The sequence below is a fragment of the Vulpes vulpes genome, chromosome 3 (assembly GCF_048418805.1).
Source record: "Vulpes vulpes isolate BD-2025 chromosome 3, VulVul3, whole genome shotgun sequence".
Lineage (NCBI taxonomy): Eukaryota > Metazoa > Chordata > Mammalia > Carnivora > Canidae > Vulpes > Vulpes vulpes.
The window spans coordinates 146360088-146381163 of NC_132782.1; the positions used below are offsets into that span (position 1 = coordinate 146360088).

At 36.1% G+C, this 21076-nt stretch overlaps 2 pseudogenes; both read right to left on the reverse strand.

Annotated features, from left to right (window-relative positions):
• Positions 1-581: 581 nt before the first annotated feature.
• LOC112934609 (14-3-3 protein zeta/delta pseudogene) lies at positions 582-4415 on the reverse strand (annotated as a pseudogene).
• Positions 4416-14582: 10167 nt separating this feature from the next.
• LOC112934610 (nuclear nucleic acid-binding protein C1D-like) lies at positions 14583-18025 on the reverse strand (annotated as a pseudogene).
• Positions 18026-21076: the final 3051 nt, after the last annotated feature.

Genomic DNA, 21076 nt, shown 5'->3' on the forward strand with positions numbered 1-21076 from the left:
ATATGAACCATTTCTGCCCTTATCCAGAGTTGATTGGGTCACAGTGAAAGGAACACTTCTGCGATTGTAGTCAAAGGTGTGCCCAATGAGAATGAGTATTCAACAGGTCCACGTGGTTCAACAGTGTAATATCCACGGGATGCCTATTTCTACCACAGCCTTGTAAGTGCTCCAAACTTTAGTTACAGTGTCTAGAACCAGGTATTCCTTTTTATTCCTCACCAGGACAAACCAACACATGGGCAGTTTTCTCTGCTTAGACGTGGAAGCAGTTTCAACACCGGCCTTTGCGAAGCCACAATGTACCAACAGGACTATGCCAAACACTTATAACCAGTATACAAGTTCCACATCCCATGTTGGCGACCTCAAGATGAAAACAGGGAACTCCCTAACTGTTCACCGGCTCTACTCCCTTAATATGAAACCTAAAAACTACTTGAGAAGAATAGAAATTCAAATAGAAATAACATAAACCTTTCATAAATCATAAACAAAAAAACTATTTGTGGGACCACATAGATGACAAATGGTCTAGTGCGTAAATTTTAGAATGAGGCAGACAAAAGTTAGAAGGCTGGTTAATTTTCCCATCCTTCTCCTGCTTCAATTCAACTCCATCTTCTTGGGTATCCGATGTCCATGATGTCAAGTTGTCTCTCAGTAATTACATTATTAGCATGCTGTCTTTTTAAAATTATTATTATTTAAAGATTTTATTTATTTGAGAGGGATAAAGAGGGAGAGAGAGAGCACAAGCAGGGGAAGGGGCAGAGGGAGAGGGAGCAAGCAGACTTCCTGCTGAGTGAGGATCCTGACGCAGGGCTCGATTCCAGGACCCCAAGGTTATGAATTGAGCCAAAGTCAGATGATTAGCCGACCGAGCCACCCAGGCACCCCAAGCATGCCATCTTGGTATGGCTTTTCACTCAATGTGTCAAGTTGAGCAACGGCTCCATCAAAAGCTGTCTTTGCAAGACAGCAGGCTTTCCCCGGGGAGTTCAGAACCTCATACTAGGACACAGAGAAGTTAAGGGCCAGACCCAATCTGATAGGATGTGTTGGTATTTCCTTTTTGCTGATTTCAAAAGCTTCTTGGTGTGCTTCTTGTGACTGATCCACAATCTCCTTCATACCCTCACCAGCGGAAACCCCGGCCAAGTCCTAGTAGTAGTCTCCTTTCATATTCAAATAGAAGACGGCTCGCTTGTGAAGCACTGGGGATCAAACACTTTTCCAAAAGAGACCGTCCATCATGGCAGACATCTTGTAGCTCAGTCTCAATTTTCTCTCTGGATTCTCCAGCCATCTGCTGTCATTCTCGGCACCTTCCATCTTTTGCCCAATACTTGAGACGACCCTCCAAGATGACCTATGGGCTCCTACAGCATTTTTATAAGCAATTGAGAGAAGATCCCTCTCTTCATTGAATAATTCAGCTCCTTGCTTTACTTCTTAGGGCAGTTTTACATTCACAGCAAAATTAAGTAGAAAGGACAGAGTTTTCATGTGCCCCCTCCGCCCCCCCCCCACACTCACAACTCCCCCAACACTCAATGTACCACATACCACTGGTGCATTTGCTATAATTGGTGAATCTACGTTGACACGTCATGATCACCCAAAGTCCGTAGTTTACACTAGAGTTCACTCTTGAGTCATACCTTTTCAGATTCTAATAAATGTTCAACATCTCTCCACCACTGTAGTATCCCATGGAATGGTTTCAGTGCCCTAAAAATCCCCTGTCCTCTGCCTATTAACCCTCCATCCTCCAACCTCTGGCAAACACTGATCTTTGTAATCTCCATATTATTTACCTTTTCCAGAATGTCACATAATTGGCGTTGTGTGGTATGTGTCACCTTGGCTTTTTCCACTTAGAATATGCATCTAAGATTCTTCCGTATATTTTTCAGACTCAGCCCATTTCTTTTCACTATTGAATAATAGTCCATCATATGGATAAATCAGTTCATTTATCCATTCACCTACTGAGGGATATTTTGGTTGCTTTCAAATTGTGGCAGTTGTGGAGAAAACGTCTATACACAGCGATGTGCAGGCTTTTCTGTGTACAAAGTTGTCAGCTCGTTTGGGTAAATAGCAAGGGCACGTTGCTGGGATGTATGGTAAGACAGTATGGTTAATTTTATAAGAAGCTACCAAACTGTCTTCCAAAGTGGCTCTTCCATTTTGCATTTCTACCAGCAATGAATGACAATTCCTGTTGCTCCAAATCCTCAACAGGGTTTGGTTTTGTCAGTGTTTTGGATTTGGGCCATTCTAATAGGTGTGTAGTGATACGTCATTGTTGTTTTAATTTGCATTTCCCTGATGACATGTGATGTGGAGTATCTTTTCATATGCTTATTTGGCATCTATTTTTGTTCTTTGGTATGGTTTCTATTAAGCTCTGATTTTTAAATAGTTTTTTTTCTTCGTGTTGAGTTTTAAGAATTTTTGTATATTTTCATATCAGTTCATTATCAGACTCTGCAAATATTTTCTCCCACTCCGTGGCTTGTCTTTTCATTCTCCTAACTGTGTCACACAGAGCAGAAGTTTTTAATTTTAATGATGTCTAGTTCATTAATTATTTCTTTCATGGATCCTGTGTTTGGGGTTGTATCTAAAAAAGTCATCAGCAAACCCAAGGTCATCTAAATTTTCTCCTGTGTTATCTTCTAGGAGTTTTACAGTTTTGCATTTTGCATGTGGACCTATCATCCATTTTGAATTGATCTTTGTCAAGAGTGCAAGGTCTGTGTCTAAATTCATTTTTTGCATGTGGTTGTCCAGTTGTTCCAACACCATGTGTTAAAAAGAGAATGTTTGCTGCATTTTGTTTTGTTCATTTGCTCCTTTGTTAAGGAGCAGTTGACTATATTTGTGAGGGTCTATTTCTGGGCTCTCTATTCTGTTCCACTAGTTCATTTGCCTATTTTCACGAATATCATACTGCACTGATATCTGTAACTTTATAGTAGGTCTTGAAGTTGGAGTGTGCCTTCTGAATTTGTTCTCCCTTAATATTGTGTTGTTTATTTGGTGTCATAAATCAGATATTCATAAAATAATTTGCTGGGATTTTTATTGGAACTGTGTTTAATCTATGAATTTAGGAAGAATTATGACATTGTGATAATACTGAGTCTTCTTATTCATGAATATGAAATATCTATCCAAGTTTTAGTCCTTTGATCTCTTGCATAACAGCTTTGCAGTCTTCCTTATATAGATGTTGTATATATTTTGTTAGATTTATGCCTTAATCTATTTCATTTTGGGGACTGATAATGATATTGTGTTTTTAATTTCAAATTCCAATTGCTCATGGCTAGTATATAGGAGAATGAATGATTTATATATGTTAACTTGGTATCTTGCCACCTTGCTGTAATTGCTTATTAGTTCCAGGAGTTTTTTGTTGTTGTTGTTGATTCTTTGGGCTTTTCCACACTGACAGTCATATCGTGTGTGGAAAAAAAAGGTTTTATTTCTTTCTTCTTAATTCTATGACTTTTTTTTTCTTCTTTTCTTATCTAATTACATTAGCTAGGACTTCCATAACTTCCAGTGCTGTTGAAAAGCAGTGGTAAGAGGGGACATCCTTGCCTTGTTCGTGGTCGTAGTGGGAAAGCTTCTAATTTTTCACCATTAGACATGATGCTAGCAGTAGGTTTTCTGAGATGTTCTCTATCAAGTTGAGGCAGTTCTCCTCTATTCCAAGTTTGCTGAAAGTTCTTGTTTTGTTTTATTTTTATTTTTTATTTTTTGCATCTACAAGCATGTGAGATATGATCATGTAATTTTTCTTCTTTAGCCTGTTAAGTTAATGGGTTACATAAATTTTTGAATGTCAAAGCAACCTTACATGGCTGGATGAAATCCCACGTGGTCTTGGTATATAGTTGAAAAGTGTGATTTTCTTCTTGTGCCTGAAAGAACACTTCAACTTTGGCAGAAAGGAGATGTGTGGTGGAGATGGGGTTACCCAGGGCTTTGAAGTAACAAAAGGGAAGAAGGCATCAGATGGTAGTGGCCAAGAATGCAGGCCGAGGATTCAAATGAGACCCAGATACGAGTCTTGGCTCTACAACTGACCAGCTAGCTGACCATAAGTAAATTACTGAAATACTCTAAGCCTCAGTCTTCTCATCTGTGAAATGAAGACAGTAATATTACCTATCTCAGAAAGTAGTCAAGAGGATTATAGAGATAAAAAGGGTACGATACATAGAATGAGTGACCAGCTCTCAGTAAGCATTTGATAAATGTTAGATTTTTTTTTTAACGCCAAAAGGGGGTACCTGTGTGGCTCAACCCGTTAAGCAAACAACTCTTGATTCTGGCTCAGGTCATGACCTTAGGATTGTGAGATCGAGCCCTGTGACAGGTTTCATGCTGGGCATGCAGCGTGCTTAAGATTCTCTCTCTGCTCTTTCCCCCTACTCTTTGTCTCTGTCTGTCTCTCAAATAAATAAATAAGTAATCTTCCTTTAAGCATTAATTAATTAATTAATTAATTAAATTAAAAAGGCAAAGGACAATGGTAAATTTTTTTAGATGGATAAAGAACATTGAGATAATGACCAGAATAGTAAAAGTTTAAAGCGGAATGTGCCATGAAAAGATTTAATTAAGCTAAAGAAGTATATAAAGACTCTTTTAGTAACTGATAAGATTTTACGAAGGCATAGGACATACGTTAGAAATTAACTTTCACTTAAATTGGTGATTTCCAGCCTTGCTATTACAAAGGCAAATGTATAGCTAGTGTGGGAGAGTTATAATTTTGAAAAACTGCCTGGAACCACCACATTTCATTATTCTCTTGCCTGTTCATAGTCTTGTTTTATGTTTGAGTGAGTTAAACTATCTGATTATGTTTTAGACACTCCTGGGTGAAATATGTGCTAAGCTGTAGACTGTTATGTCATATGTACATAATTTCTTCCTTCCTGAGACTCTCTGCTTTCTAGGTCTTTTCTTCTTTCCTCTACTTATTCTTACAATGTTTCCTTCTCTTTTTGATATGCTGCATCCTATTGTCTCTCCACTTAAATTTAACTCACATTAGTTTTATACAAAGAAAAGAATGCTATTTCCCATTTTTAAAAATCCGTTTTTTCTCTTTTCTCTTGTATTAATGCCGAATTCAATTCCATCACATTTAGCTAAGGTTTTAGGAGATTGCTTACTTCAGGTGTCATTACTTTTCAACTATAAACCCCAAAGGGGTAGTTAATTTTTAGTCTATTTTTACATGGTCCAACCTTTTTTTTTCTTTGTTAAAATTTGTTATTGATCAGCTTTTCTTAATGCATATATAATTAATACCACTCCAGTTCCATTGTATATTTCTTCTCTAAATGAATACTTAAGTTATTACCACAGCTTCTAATTCAGTATTGAGAAAGCTAGGAAATTTTGCATGTGTGTGTGAAGGGTCAATGCCTACATATAAGGCAGTGATATGTAATATATCTGTTGCTCATTTAAAACTTTGGCATTGCCCCCATTACCTACATGTCCTGTATATCTGTATAAGATCACATTGAGCCTGTGTGTAATATTTACCATGATACTGCCAAAGTCCTGAATTGAATTCTTTCCAGAAATGTTAAGGTTTGAGTTTATTGTTTCAAGTTAATGAGTATGACTTTTACTCAAGGCAAAGACAAGGGTTGAAACCAGATTATGTGGCCTTAAACCACACAACAATTTCCCTTGTGAAATTTTTTGCTGTTGGAGTTTAGTTTGTATAAAATAATCAAAACACTCTGTAGGAATTATAAGCTTCTAAAGTGTTTTATCCCCACAGAGCAGTTTAGATCATGTGTGGCAGTCCGGAACTTAGAAGGTGGTTGACTTAATTTATTGTAAGCATTAGAAATCAAAATTAGCATTAAAAATCAACCCCTTGTGACTTTTCCCCTCTGAGTTGAGCTTACATAAAACAATTGAGTATGCTCTAGGATTCATCAGTTTTTGGTGAACTTTTAATTTGGTTGTATAGTGGTATAGAATGGTTATAAAAGATTTGGAATCAAACTTGAATCACTTCTCCTTAGCTCTGAAAGTTATTAAAACATAGAGACCTGTAGACTTTTATTTATAAACATTCTGATTACAATTTTATTTTAGAGGACAATTCTTAATTTCCATGTTTGTGTACTTGTTGGCTTCCAAGATCTTCTCAGTCATCTTTTTTTTTTTTTTTTCTTTTTCAGGGTTATTTAGGACTGAACATAGATTTTAAAGGTTTTTTTTTTTTTTTTTCAGTTTTATGTTGAGAAATGGATGTGTTTCTTCTTTCCCCCAATACAAACCTTATAGGAAACTTGTGTATTATGTGAGCATTTACATGTACTTTGTATATACATAAAGTAATTTTCTTAAAACTAAAGTTTGCACAGGACAGTGGAAGCTGCAAAGACCTGTTTCCTAATAACTTCAGTTTGCTCTAAAGAGCATGACTTCAAAAGCAAAACAAAACAAAACAAAAACCCGACTTTGTTTCCTAGGATCTTAAAATACAGCAACTTCTCTATAGTTAATTAATTACGTTATTAGCTAAAAATCACAAACTTCAGTGGCATATAATTGCCAATAAAATGTGTGTATCCATATAAATGTCTTCATATTCTTTTGTATACATTACCTTTTTCTCCTCAGAGAAATAAAGAAAAAGGAGTAACTTTTCTAAAATAAATACCAAAAAGTAGATGATGAGGGGGAGGGATTGGTAACTGTAAAGTCAATGAAATCTAACATGGATGAAAGTGTCTTTACTTAATACTGATCACTTTTGAGAAACAACTGGATATTTTAAGGTGACAACTCTGTAATTATTTTTGGAATACTATGTTTGCTTTCTGAAATCCACAACCATTTCTATTTTCCTCTTAGTACAGCAATTTGGTGAACTGTAATTTACTGCAATTTGTGTGGACAAGGATTGTAGATTATATTTTGCTATTAATATTCCCCAATACAAATTTATATCAACAAATCCAGAGGTGGCATATGACCAAATTCAATGACTTATGCTTAAGAAAACAATAGTTAATTACAGTTTTAAAAGGTAGTATATTTTCCAGCCATTCAAAAACACAAAACAGCCTTCCAGCAGTAATCTGGAGTTTGTACCAAATGAAGGCCTCTTGCTGAAATGTCTGTGGGACCTCTTTGAAGCTTGGTGCTCATTAGGATGTGCATGCAGAACAATTTACTGTTCAGGGATCTGGTTAGGATAGTACTAAACTAAAGCAGTCACGAATAGCCTAGTCCTTTGCATGTCTCAGTGATTCACTCTGCTAGTAGATTGCTAATAGACTGGAGGATAAGTGTTTGTTATAGGAGACACATATACTTTAAATTGTGCACCCGAGTACTACGTGGAGTTCCGTGGGAAGGTGAGACACCTGCTTTTGAGGTTTGTTCAAAGGACACAGAAAGATCCTCTCCACTCTCAAACGAACTCCTGTATCAGTTATCTCATCACCTGACATTACCATAAAAATCCTCCCCTATGAGTTAAAACATTATATCCAGAAATAAAGTTCCCTTAAAGAGCTTTTGATTCGCATGTCAATAATTTAGTATTTCCCCTAGTACTTTATAATTTACAAAGTTCTTTACAGACAATTCTGTGGTCTGTTGTCATTTTCCTATGAGCAATGAGGAACTGAGGCTCAGAGAAATGATAGAACTTGCTCAGGGTCATATGGCTAATGGCAGATGGAAGCCTCTGGCTCTAAATTTAATGCTTTTATTATTACATTCCAGGAAGGATAGAAGAGACTACGGGCTCATTAGTCAATACACAGGATTGTTTGGCAGGTTAGTGGGTCAGCATTGGGAGAGGGTTGCAAAGGTGCTTTAGGTCAAAGTGAAAAGGGAGGCCGTCAAGCACACTGGGCGCCCAGGTTTGGGGAGGGGAGGGGTTGAGGAGAGGGATGAACTAATCAAAAAGACTCAAGGTAGCAAAGATAGAAGTAGAAATTCTATGACCAACCTTACTCTTTAAGAATGCTCATGTCTACGGAAATAACTCTCCTCCTGCCACAGCTCCAAAGGGGCTCCATGGTATTTTCTAAATACCGTTCTACTATGTTGGGAAATACAGGTTTGTTGAGAAAGGGGATTTAGATTTTTTTTTTTCCTTTTCTAGAAATTCTCTATGGGACTTATTTAGGCAAGAAAAAATATAGGGCGCTCTACCAGTACTCTGTCTGTGAGTGGCCTCAGAGATATGTAGGAGATCTGGCAATCAGGTATTTCCTACAGTTACAACTTATTCATCATCATCATTAACAAGCACTCTTTTAGGGTTGGAGGATCTGAAGCCAGATTGCCTGGGTTAGAACTCTGTTCTTACTAGCTATGTGACTCTGGACAATTTCCTCATCTGTTAAATGGTCATAATAATAGTAGCTACCTCATATGTTGTTGTAGGGATTACATAAATAAACATGTAAAAATCTTAGAACAGAGTAGGCTTTCAATGAATTTAGCTATTATTATAATTCACAGCAAGTTATAATCAGGGCATGCCTCAAAAAGCATGGATATAATTGAAAAAACTACCCCCAAAGTTTGAGGTATTAATTTATAGTAATTATTAATATTTTTCTTAATAAGGACTTTTTTGTTTTAGAGTTAGTAGCACTTTAATGAGACTTTTTTCCAGATTGGGTCACATGATATAATTTATGGTATAAATTTTTTAATGTAATTTTTAAATGTAATTTTGTATGTAATGTATGTAAATTATGTAAGTAATTTTTATCCCATAAAGATGTTTCCTAACAAAATATCAATTTCTTCTTTCATCTTCTTTCTCATTCTTAAAGAAGTAAGAGTCAAGTCTTTTTCCTTAAAACATACTGAATCCCAAAAGAAATATTTATGTAATAAGCAGCTGGAAAGACTGGGTACCATGAGATGTAAGAAGTAAAATATGAAAAGCCTGAGCTGGAGTTAAGAGGACGGAGTTAGGAAAGGGGACTTTGGTCTAAACAGCAGGTTCTGGGAAGCTCAGATAGAAGGAGAGAAATCATCATACTCTTTTGTTCGCTTGTTAGAGTCAATTGGTTTATCTCTCATCAATATTCTATGAAGATGATAGAAGCTATTTAGGGTCAGCTAAAGGGAAGTAATGCAGTTGCTTGGTGCTTGCTTATCTGAATTTTATTTTGTTCCCCTTCATATTTGTCTGTGTTTCTTGAATACTCCATGTTCTCTCTTGCTTTTTGAAGGGTAGAACTTTGCACATACTGTACCCCTTACAGAAATCTTCCCAACAAACTCATCCTTTGTCAAGTTACCTTCTTCTTGTCTCCAGTCTCTGTTAATGTCATATCCTTGAGATATTTTACCCCTAGATCAGGTAATTCCACTCCCCATTCAATGCTCTCAGGGCACCTTCAGAACTTCCCCATTGTCACCCTAGACTGTTCTTCTCAAATGTTTGGCTTCTCTAGGTTGTAAACTCCAGAACAACCTAGCCCTTATCTCCAGGATTCTGGGAAACGTACTGTGCCTTGATCTGGATGGTGGTTTACCTACATAAAAATTTTAAAAAGGGGCACCTGGGTGGCACAGTAAGTTAAGTGTCGTACTCTTGGTTTTGGCTCAGTTCGTGATTTCAGGGTCCTGGGATTAAGCCCTGTATCAAGCTCCGAGCTCTGCACAGAGTCTGCATAAGACTCTCCCTCTCCCTCTGCTGTTCTTTCCATTCTCTAAAATAAATAAATAAATCTTAAAAAAAAATCCTAAGATCAGTGAACTTTATTCTAGGCAGATTATGCCTCAATAAATAAAAACAAAAATCAGGCACGGAGCCGGAATTTAATCTGCACGTCACCAAACCTTGAGGTTAAATTGAACATTTTGAATAATTAGAAAAGTTCTTCCTATACTTAGTTGAAATATGCATTCCTATAATTTTCATCTGTTGGCCATATATCTGTTTTCTGAGCCAACTTTGAATAATTCTTTTTTTTTTTTTTTACAGGATGCTTTTTAAAATATTTGATGAGAGCTTTCATGTTCCAGGCGAATCTCAACCATTCCTCTCATGACAGTTTTAATTTTTTAATCATCTCAGTCTTTCCTCAGCAGATGTTCTCTAGTTTATAATGTCTTTCAAAATATGGCATCTAGAACCGAATACAGCATTCCTAGTATTATCTGACCAACGCAGAGTACAACTTGCCATTACTTCCCTTGAAATTATATTTTGCTACTATTAAACTGACTAAAGCATTTTCATTTCTGTTTAGTATTACCTCTCAGTACTAAGACTCCTTTTCAACTCCGTTTAAAAACTGCCATTAAACTAGATCCCCTCCATCCATATTTGCAGAAGTCATTTTCAAAAAAATTAATTCAGGCCTTTAAATCTTGTTGGCTTTAGGCAATAATGGGTTCCAACTTACTCCACCCAAAATTACATTCTCTATTTCATAGGTTTACTATAAAGATTAAATATAGTACTGTCTATAAAATCTGTTTTAGAAAATGCACATACATGCAAATTTAAAGAAAATACTGAGATAATTTTGAAACCTAAGACTTTCATCATTTCATGTTGTTTATTAAGAATATTACGTGTAAAAAGCACAGGGACAGAGTCCTACAGCATAACTTCCTTTCAAGTTGATAATCCATCAACACTTTTTGTCTTACTTGTTTAATCATTCTTAAACAGGAAAATAGCTGAACGCCATATGAAAAATCAAGATATATTAAGGAGCATATAGAAATAAGACAGAAGTTGAATAGCTTGTATTTCTTGTGTCATCTCTTAACATATGATTAACTGCTTAAGCAATAATCCTATACAGTCTTACTTATAGCTTTATAATAGATTTTCGGTAGATGTTGACTGTTGTTGGCCTCCTGAATTTCTATACATTACTGAATATACTATTCTAGTCCTGCATTTGTGTGTTCATGTGCACACACACACACACATACACACAGTCTGTTTAAGATTTTGACTAGGACCACTTTGAGTCTATAGATCAATTGGGAAAGAATCAACATCTTTAAAATAATGACGTTTCCAGTCCATGACCACAGTATTCTTTCCATTTATTTAGAGTCTTTTTACTGTTTTTCAGTAAAGTTTTTAATTTTTCTATAAAGGTCTTGCACATTTTCCTATGTATGTCATATTTTTGTACTGTGCTAAGTGGTATATTTTAAAAATATCATTTTCTAACTTTGTTGCCAGTGTAAAACCTAATTGGTTTTTGTTTATAGATTTCTTCATCTACTAACCTCTTAAACGCTAATTAATTCTGACAGTTTTTTAGATTTTTAAAAATTATCTTACAAGGTCATGCCAATCCCTTTAACATATACCTTTCTGTGTCTTGTTTTAATCTATCTCTCTGCCCCTTCCCTCTCTCAGGCTACCACTCTCCTGCATCTTGCTTTTAATAATTTATTTCATGTTTTAAAATAATGTTTTATCATATGTATATATTCCTTCAAGAGAATATTTTAATTTCTTTTAATTGTATAAGAGATATTATATTGTATATAATGTTCTGGGACTTATTGTGTATAAGTTCTGGGACTTATAACCAATATTGCATTACTTCATTCTTATTGCCACAGAAATAAAACATGGGAGGGATGCCTGGGTGGCTCAGAGGTAGAGCATCTGCCTTCAGCTCAGGACATTATCCTGGGGTCCTGTGATCGGGTTCCCCACGGGGGTCCTGCTTCTTCCTCTGCCTGTGTCTCTGACTCTCTCTGTGTCTCTCATGAGTAAATAAATAAAATCTTTTTTTTTTTTTTTTTAAAAAGAAATAAAACATGGGAGAATTCTTGATCTTGGTGTATGGAATGTTTTTTGGCAAGAATATATAAAAGTAGTATCTCTTTTCATCAAAGAAACTTTTCATATAGTAAAAACAGCATATTACAGAAAGTAGGGACTTGAACAGATATTTGTATGCCAATGGTCGTAGCAGCATTATTCAAAATAGCTAAAAGGTGGAAAATGGCCATCAACAGATGAATGGATAAACAAAATGTGGTCTGTACGTATGATGGAATATTACAGTACAGTGTGGTTGAGCCTTGAAAACATGTCAAGTGAAATAGGCCAGGCAAAAAGAAAAATTTGATTCCACTCATATGAGATAAATTTATAGACAGCTTCATAATGACAGAAAGAACAGTGGTTAGGAGAGGCAGAGGGGAGGAGAGCATGAGGTGTTACTATTTAACAAGCACAGAATTTCAGTTTGAGGTAATGAAAAAGTCCTGGAGATGAACAGTGGTGATGCTGGTGCAACAGTGAATGTATGTAATGCCCCTGCATTGTACACCTAAAAATGGTTGCTATGTATAATTTACCAAAATATTAAAAAAAATGCATGGTATGAACTAGGAGATAGTATTTATAGCAACTGTAACTCAAGAATGTAAAAGAACTAGGGGCGCCTGGGAGGCTCAGTCAGTTAAGCCCCTGCCTTCAGCTCAGGTCTTGATGCCAGGGTCCTGGGATGGAGCCCCTGGCATCGGGCTCCCTGCTCAGGGGGGAGCAGGCTTCTCCCTCTCCATCTGCACTTCCTGCTGCTTGCATTCTCTCTCTCAAACAAATAAAAAAAAATTTTAAAGAAAGATCTATAAGGAAAGGATAAACCACTCAATAGAAAAATGAGCAAAAACCATAAACAGGAAAACCCATGGCTGATAAACACATAAAGAGGTATTTAACCTCAGGGGTGACAAGGAAATGCAATTCAAAGCCCCAGTGAGGTGCCGTTTCACGTTCACATTTCACGTTCACTTGAACAGCAAATACTAAGGCGTCCAATAACCTAAGTGTTGGAGAGGATGTGGGATATCTCTTACTCATTCTTGGAATATAAATTGGGATAACAACTTCAGTTGTTCACAAACTCGACATTTCAACAATTCCATTCTTAAAATATTTACCCGAGAGAAACTCAAGCTTTCACTGCAGAAATATTTACAGTAAAGTCTGTAGCTACATCATAACAGAAAAAGCTTGGAAAATCTCAAATGTTCCCTGACAGGGAATAGGTAACTATATTTTTGGTATCTTCAAACAGTGTGTTATTCTATGGCAACGAAAGTGAATGAATTATAGACGCCCTAAAATACTCATGGACCGTTCAAACTTCTTATAATACATACCGTGCTCGTTAATTATCAGTACTTCATCTTATGTAATATATGTATTTAATTAACTGCATCTCACACATTTTAGCATCCAGTAATTTTATTACTGCTCAATTCAAAACATTTTCTTATAATTCTTTCTTTTAGTAATGCGTTATCTAGAAGTGTGTATCTTAATTTCCAAACATAGGTTTTTTTTTTCTACTTCTTAAAAATCTATTTCTGTTTAGTTACAAATAACACAATCTATATAATTTATTCCTTTGAAATGACTTGCGATGTGTCTTATATCCCATGAAGTGGTTAATTTCTGCAAATGTTTTACATTCTTTTCAAGAATGTAAATTTTACACTTCTTTTGTGTAATATCCAATATTTGCCCCTTAGGTCAATTTTACTTATTATTTCATTGAAATCCGTATCTTTACTAATTTTTGTCTTATTCTTTCAATAATTGAAAAAATTGTTTTACAGTCTCCCACTATAATTATGAAGTCCTTTCTTCTGTTTTGTCATATTTTCCCCTTTATTTATTTTGAGGCGATGTTCAGTATATAGGAATCGAGAACTGCTGCATAGCTTTCTTTATACTCTGGGAAAGTTTTTTACTTAAAGTCTATTTAACTGATAGTAACATAGCTATAACCAGCTTTCTATTCATGAATGTTGCTACGGTAGACTTTGATTCACACTTAGACTTTCAATTTTCCCATGCCTCCATCTATTAGAGAGACTTTTCATAAATAGTATTTGCTTCTCTTGTTTCTTTTATTTACTTTTCTTGCTGTCTTTTGGATTAGATACTTAAAAATTCACTCCATATTGGCTTTGGCTAGTTTAGAAGCTACACACAATGTGTCCAGTCATTTAGTGGTTCCCACGGAAGTTATTACATGAATTCTTAACTTATCAGTGTTTAAAGTTAGTACTTTTATTATTCTCCTAGAGAGCTTAAGGACCTTACGACACTCTCACTTCAATATCTCACTTTCAGCTTGTTTATTGCTGTTGTAATTCATTAGTGTTGTGAATTTTCAATTTTTAAGATGTCCACATGCTATTATAATTATTTTATATAGTCAGTTACTTCACATTTCCTACTTTATTTTTCATTCTTTCTTGCATACCTCATCTTTCATCTTTTTTTTTTTTTTTTTGAGTAAGCTCCGTGCCCAACATGTGACTTGACAGCCCTGAGATCAACCCTCATAACCCTGAGATCAAGAGTCCCATGCTCTACCGACTGAGCCAGCCAGGTGCCCCACATCTTTCATCTTCTGCCTGAAGAGTGTCTTTTAGAAAGTTTGTCTTTTCTGTTTAGAAGCTTCTAAGAAATCACGTTTCATTATATGTGTGTGTATTTACTTGTTTATTTTTACTTTTGTTGCTTTTGGAGAGTGCATTTTTTAAACATTTGCTTTTCCTTTATTGGCAACTTTGGATGCATTTTTAGGTTTTGATTCCCAGAGGGCATTTTTCACAAATCTTGAAGCTGCATCTTTGTCCAGCTTGCCAGCCGTTTACTTGTCTGTTACTTCCTTGACCCTGTTCATGTATACTCTGATTCTTTCCCATTCCTGCTTTACTGGAAACCCAAAACATTGAATTTAATGTGTAAGCACGAACTAAATCCACTTTTGCTTGTTCAAGGAGATCCAACTTCTGCAACAACTCATTTCTGGAAACAGACATTGTGGTCGTCAGCATCTTATCCACAGCACCGATGGAATTCTCAAATGTCGATAAATACACATGATTTTTTTTTAAGATTTATTTATTTGAGAGAGAGAGAGAAAAAGAGAGAGCACACATGAGTGGGGGTTGGGGGTGGGGATTGGCAGAGGGAGAGGGAGAGAGAATCCTTGAACAAACTTCCAGCTGAGCACAGAGCCTGATTCAGGGTTTGATCCCAGGACCCTGAGACCATGACCGGAGCTGAAACCAAGAGTCAGCCATTTAACCGACCGAGCCACCCAGGCACCTCAATATTCATGATTTGTACTGGATAGTCTTCATTAATTTCTTTACCTGCTGTTATGACCAACTCATTGGTCTTCACTGCTGTCTCTGGAGAGTACGTTTTTTAATCTGAGGAATTTATTTCATTTATGGAAAACTCTCAGCTATTGCTTTTTTAAAAAATATTTTCTCCTATCTAATATTTGCATTTTATTTATACTAAAATGCTAAAGATGAGCATCCATAAATACACTACCCTGCTAAAGAACTAGATGCTGCTCATGCTACAGAATCAAACTTTGCTCTTCCCTTCTCTTGTCCCTTTCCCACTCCCTGAGATAACCAGCTTCCTGGATCATCTTCTTGCTTAAAAAAAATGTTTTAATACATAATTTTTTAGTTTTGTATAATTTTCCAGCTTTATACGGTGATGTCATACTAAGTCTTCGACTTCCTAGTGCTAAAATCTAAAATTTGGTTTCTAAAGTGAATCTATGTTGAAGGTATAGTTCATTTATTTTCACTGTTATATACTATCCCATTGTAGAAACATTTATCATTCCATTCTGCTGTTGGATTATTTTGTGGGGTTTTATTTTTCTGTTGCAGTTAATGCTGCTGTGAATATTTTAATCCACATTTGCTGGTACACAGATGCAAGAGAGTCTCTAGAGAAGGTACTAAGAAGTGAAATTGCCCATGTTGAACTTGAGAAAATTCCAAATTGTTTTCCAAAGTGATTGAACCAAAACAGTCCAGCTAGTAATATGGAAAAGTTCCTGTTGTTTCCTCTTTTAACCCAAATAATATTGTCAGAATTATTTGTTTTTTACTTTTGTTTTGTTCTGTTTTGCCAATCTAGTAGGTAAAAAATAACACCTTACTGTTGTCTTAATTTAGGTTCCAAGATTACTAATGAGATTAAGCTTTTTACCAGATACTTACTTGCCGGTTACGTTTCCTCTGTATGAGACGCATGTGTCTGTATTTTGCGCATTTATTTAATGGGTTTTGTGGGGCTTTTTTAGTGTTGAAAGATTCTATTTTAAATATATACTAACTCTTAATCCTTTGTTGATCATAGCTGTTAAAGACATCTTTACTCTCCGTTGTATTACTGCTTGTATTTTTTTCTTTATTTTTGGGGGAAAGGGGTGAAAGTAGATAATATATTTTCCTCACCAGTTATAGCATAAAAGACACTTCCTAATATGTATTATAGTTAATTCCTAATTTTTCATTAGAGAAAGGTTGCTTTATGCCATCACCCATCATCCTATTGAAGGTCAGTTTTGTTTCCTTTCTTTTCCAAATGAAATTTTCTGTAGAGCTCAAGTGGATCTTTCTTCTGACCTCCCTTCCTCAAGTGTGTTAATAACATATACTGGAGGCAGGGACAGAAAACAGCATAGGTAGGGCCACTACCCCTGGGCAGCATCAAAGGGTTGCCTACTGTTTTCAAAATTGCCCTAAACTTCTTTGTTCTTGCTTTAGCAGCATTGGCTTTAATATCTGAGACCAATATTTTATGGCTTTTTGGGATTTATGATCTGTTTCACTGTGTCCATAGTTTTGCTTCATCATATGGCCACCAAAGTGTCCACATTCTTTTGGTGTAAGGTGTTTCTCTCCTGCCAGATCAGGAATGCCTTGGCAGAGGGGCACCTCCTGCCATGCCTCCAGTAGCATCTCTCTTGGAGCTTCAGCACTTTCTGATTTCATGCACTGAAGCCTGAAATCTCCAGGAGCATCAGGTTGGCGTGTCCTGAGCTAACTCTTGCATGGTGTGCGTTTGACTTGAGAAGGCTTACCCCTTGGGAGTCTTATCCAGGAGAGCGCTGATGAGGACTTGGGCTTCACTCTTCACTCCTTGGAGGATAGAGACTCCCCGTCAGTGTATACCTCATAGCAGTTGATTAGGAGGATGGTGTCCAGAGGAGGTGAGCAACCAGGAGTAGCCTTGGGCCCGGCAGCAGGAAGGTCACATGTGCCCCTGCGGACAGAGGGAGAACTAGATGCTGCTACTAAAGAACATGCAAGCAAGGGGAGACTCTGGTTTCCTTCAGATGAATTTAACTCTGTTTTAAAACCTGTATGGATATATAATTGGCAGAAAGAAAATAATCCATACTTAAAGTATCCAATTTGATACATTTTGACTTATGTATTTCTGTGAAACATTACCGCAGCTGAGACAATTAATTAATCCCCCCCCAAGTGTTTCCTCCTGTAGCTTTGAAATTTTCCTCCCTACCCCTTCATTCACCTTCCACTTCCAGGCAACCACGTCTATCTATTTTCCGGTTTTTAAAAAAATATTTTATTTATTTATTCATGAGAGACACAGAGAGAGGCCGAGACACAGGCAGAGGGAGAAGCAGGCCCCATGCGGGGAGCCCGATGCGAGACTCGATCCTGGACCCCAGGGTCACGCCCTGACCCCAAGGCAGATGCTCAACCACTGAGCCACCAGGTGTCCCAACTTCTATCTATTTTCTACCATTATAGATTAGTTTGCATTTTCCAGAGTCATATATAAATGGGATAAAAAGTATATATTCAGTTTAGGGAGTGGAATTCTAGGTTCTTCCACTCAGCATAATTATTTTGAGATTCAACCGTATTGTACATGTTAACAACTATTCTTTTTATTCCTGAGCTGTATTTTATAGCAATATACTAGTTTATTGATCTATTTGCATGTTGATGCATTTGTGTCGTTGCCGAATTTTGCTGCTTACAAATAAAGCTGCTGTTAGCACTCACGTATGTTGTGTGGACATATGCTTTCATTTTTCCTGGGTACGTACCCAATGATGGAATGACTGAATCGCACGGTAGATGTGTTTAACTTCACAAGACTGATGAACTGTCCAAGTTGTTCTCCCATTTCACATTCCCCCTGGTAATGAGGGAGAGTTGTCCCACATTCTTGCCAGCACTTAGTATGATGTGAGTTTTTCAATTTTATCTATTGTAACCAATGTGTAATGGCAGCTCAATTTGGTTTTAATTTGCAATAACAAGTAATAGCTACTACTACGAATAATTAATGCTGAGTACTTTTTCATGCCTTATTTGCAATCCATATATCTTCTTTGGTGAAGTGTCTATTCAAAAATTTGCCCATTTGGGACCCCTGGGTGGCTCAGTGGTTGAGTGTCTGCTTTTGACTCAGGACGTGACCCTGGGGTCCAGGATCGAGTCCCACATCAGGCTCCCTGCATGGAGTCTGCTTTTCCCTCTGCCTGTGTCTCTGCCTCTTTCTGTCTTTGTCTCTCATGAATAAATAAATAAATAATTTTAAAATTACCCATTAAAAACATTGAGTTGTATTGTTTCCTTATTTTATTGTTTGTATTTGCTTATTTCATTGAAGTACACTTGATAAGCAGTGTTATAAAAAAAAAAAAAAGATAAGCAGTGTTATATTAGTTTCGGGCGTACAACATAGTGACTCAACAACTCTGTATGTTGTGTTATGTTCACCACAATTGTAGCTACCATCTGTCCCCATATAATGCTGTTATAGTACCATCGATTATTCCCTATGCTGTACTTTTTATTCCCATGACATTCATTCACTCCATAACTGGAAGCCCATACCTCCCATTCTCCTTCACCCATTTTTCCCATCCCATACCCCTTTCCACTCTGGCAATGACCAGTTTGTGTTCTCTGTTTCTGTCTTTTTTTTTTTTTTTGTCCTTTTGTTTTTGTGGATTACACATATAATTGAAATCATAATGGAATTTGGCTCTCTCTGTCTGACTTAGCATGATACGCTCTTGGTCCATTCATGATGTCGCAAATGGCAAGGTCTCATTCTTTTTCACAATTGAGTAATGCTCCATTATATATATATATTATATGAATTATATCACATCTTCTTTATCCACTCATCTGTTGGACACTTAGGTTGCTTCCATATCTTGACTATTATAAATAATACCCTCCCACTGTATGTTGTTTCCTTATAATTGAATTTTGAAAGTTATGTGTATGTTGTGGATATAAGTCTTTTATCAAGTGGATGATTTGCAAATATTTTCTCCCAATTTATGGCTTATCTTTATTCTATCATAAAGTAGAAGTTTTTAACTTTGGTAAAGTCCAATTTATTATTTTTTCTTTTATGCTTCAGGATTTTGGTGTTGTATATGTAAATTTTAATGCCAAATTTACCCTTGTTTCTTTTATGTCTAAGACTTTTTGTGTTTGGTTTAAGATATAATCCCAAGTCTGGTGTCATAAATATATCATCCTATGTTTTTGTTAAATATGTCATCAAAAGTTTTAAAGCTTTTGATTTAAATTTTTTTTCATATGGAATTGATTTTTGCATATGCTGTGGGGTAAGGAACCCACTTTATTTTTTTCTATATGAATACTCGCTTGACCAAGAATAATTTATTAAACAATTCATCCTGTCTCAACTGCATCAGTCAGGCAAACTCAGTTATGCTGTTGTAACAAACAATCCAAAAATTCCTGTGAAATAACATAGTAATAGTCTGTTTCTCAGTTCATGTTATATGTGTGGCACAAGTCACACAGACTGCTTATCATAGCCCCTCAGGTGCCCATGCTGATGGAAGTTCTGTTCTGACATAAATTTATAGAATTACTTTGCAATAGGAAGAGAAAGACAACTTAGTGACTGGCTTTTAAGCTTTTTCAAAGAAGTGATGTACTTATACTCACATTTTTTTTAACCATCACAAGTCACAAGTTCACACCTACCATCAAAGAGAGAGGGAAACTGCAATTCTTTCATGTACCTAGGAGGCAAATGAAGGGAAATATTTAGTGAATAATATTAATAACTACCTTAATGATGTACCTACAAGGACACCTCTGTAATATATCTATTTTCATGTGTGTGTGGATTTGCTTCTGAGCTTTTTATTGACCAATTTTTCTAATTTTTTTCTAACTCAAATTCTGTTTTTATACTGTAATTCTTAGTTACTATCACTTACTTTACCAAGTGTCTCCAGAGCCTTTCCAAGGTATGAAAGAGAGCCAGATATAAAAATTAACAAGCCAAAAGGGTTGAAAGTCTGAGGGATACAGGATGAATTAGAAATCCTTAGTTTGTAGTGGTGACTAAGCTAAACAGGAATAAAGGGCGTAATGAGATGGCCTCAAGGCAAATAGAGTAGGAGATGCTCTCAAATGATTTTTATTCATGAGTACAATTTCCTTAGGAATAGAATCTGTGCCTGATTTATTGTTTTACCACTGATTGCTTACCCTCCCCAATCAACAAGGACTTGACACTTTGTAGGTGCTCAATAAATAAATATTTGTTGAATGAATATTTGAATGAATAGTTCATGTTACATGAACCCATAGTAACAAAGAGTACCTTGTTTATGGATATTCACTCCTCTTCTACTTCTCTTTGGCCCCATCTCAAAGAAAATGAGAATGCAAATTGGTGCGACCATTGTGGAAATCAATATGGAGGTTCCTCAAAAAATTAAAAATAAGACTACCATATGACCCAATAATTCCACTACTGAGTATTTACGCAAAGAAAATGAAAACATTAACTTGAAAAGATATGTATATCCCTATGTTTATTGCAGCATTATTTACAAAAGTCAAGATATGGAAGCAACTAAGTATCCACAGATAGTTGAACACATGAGGAAGATGTGATGGATGTGTGTGTGCACGTGTGTGTGTGTATAAAGTGGAATACTACTCAACCATAAAAATGAATGAAATCTTGCCATTTATGACAACATGGGTTAATCTAGAGGATATTATGCTAAGTGAGATAAGTCAGACAGAAAAAGACAAATACCATACCATATTATTTCACTCATATGTGGAATCTAAAAAACAAAACAAAACAAAAAACAAATAAACAGAATCATAAATACAAAGAACAAACTGGTGGTTGCCAGAGGGAAAGGGGTTGGGGGATGAG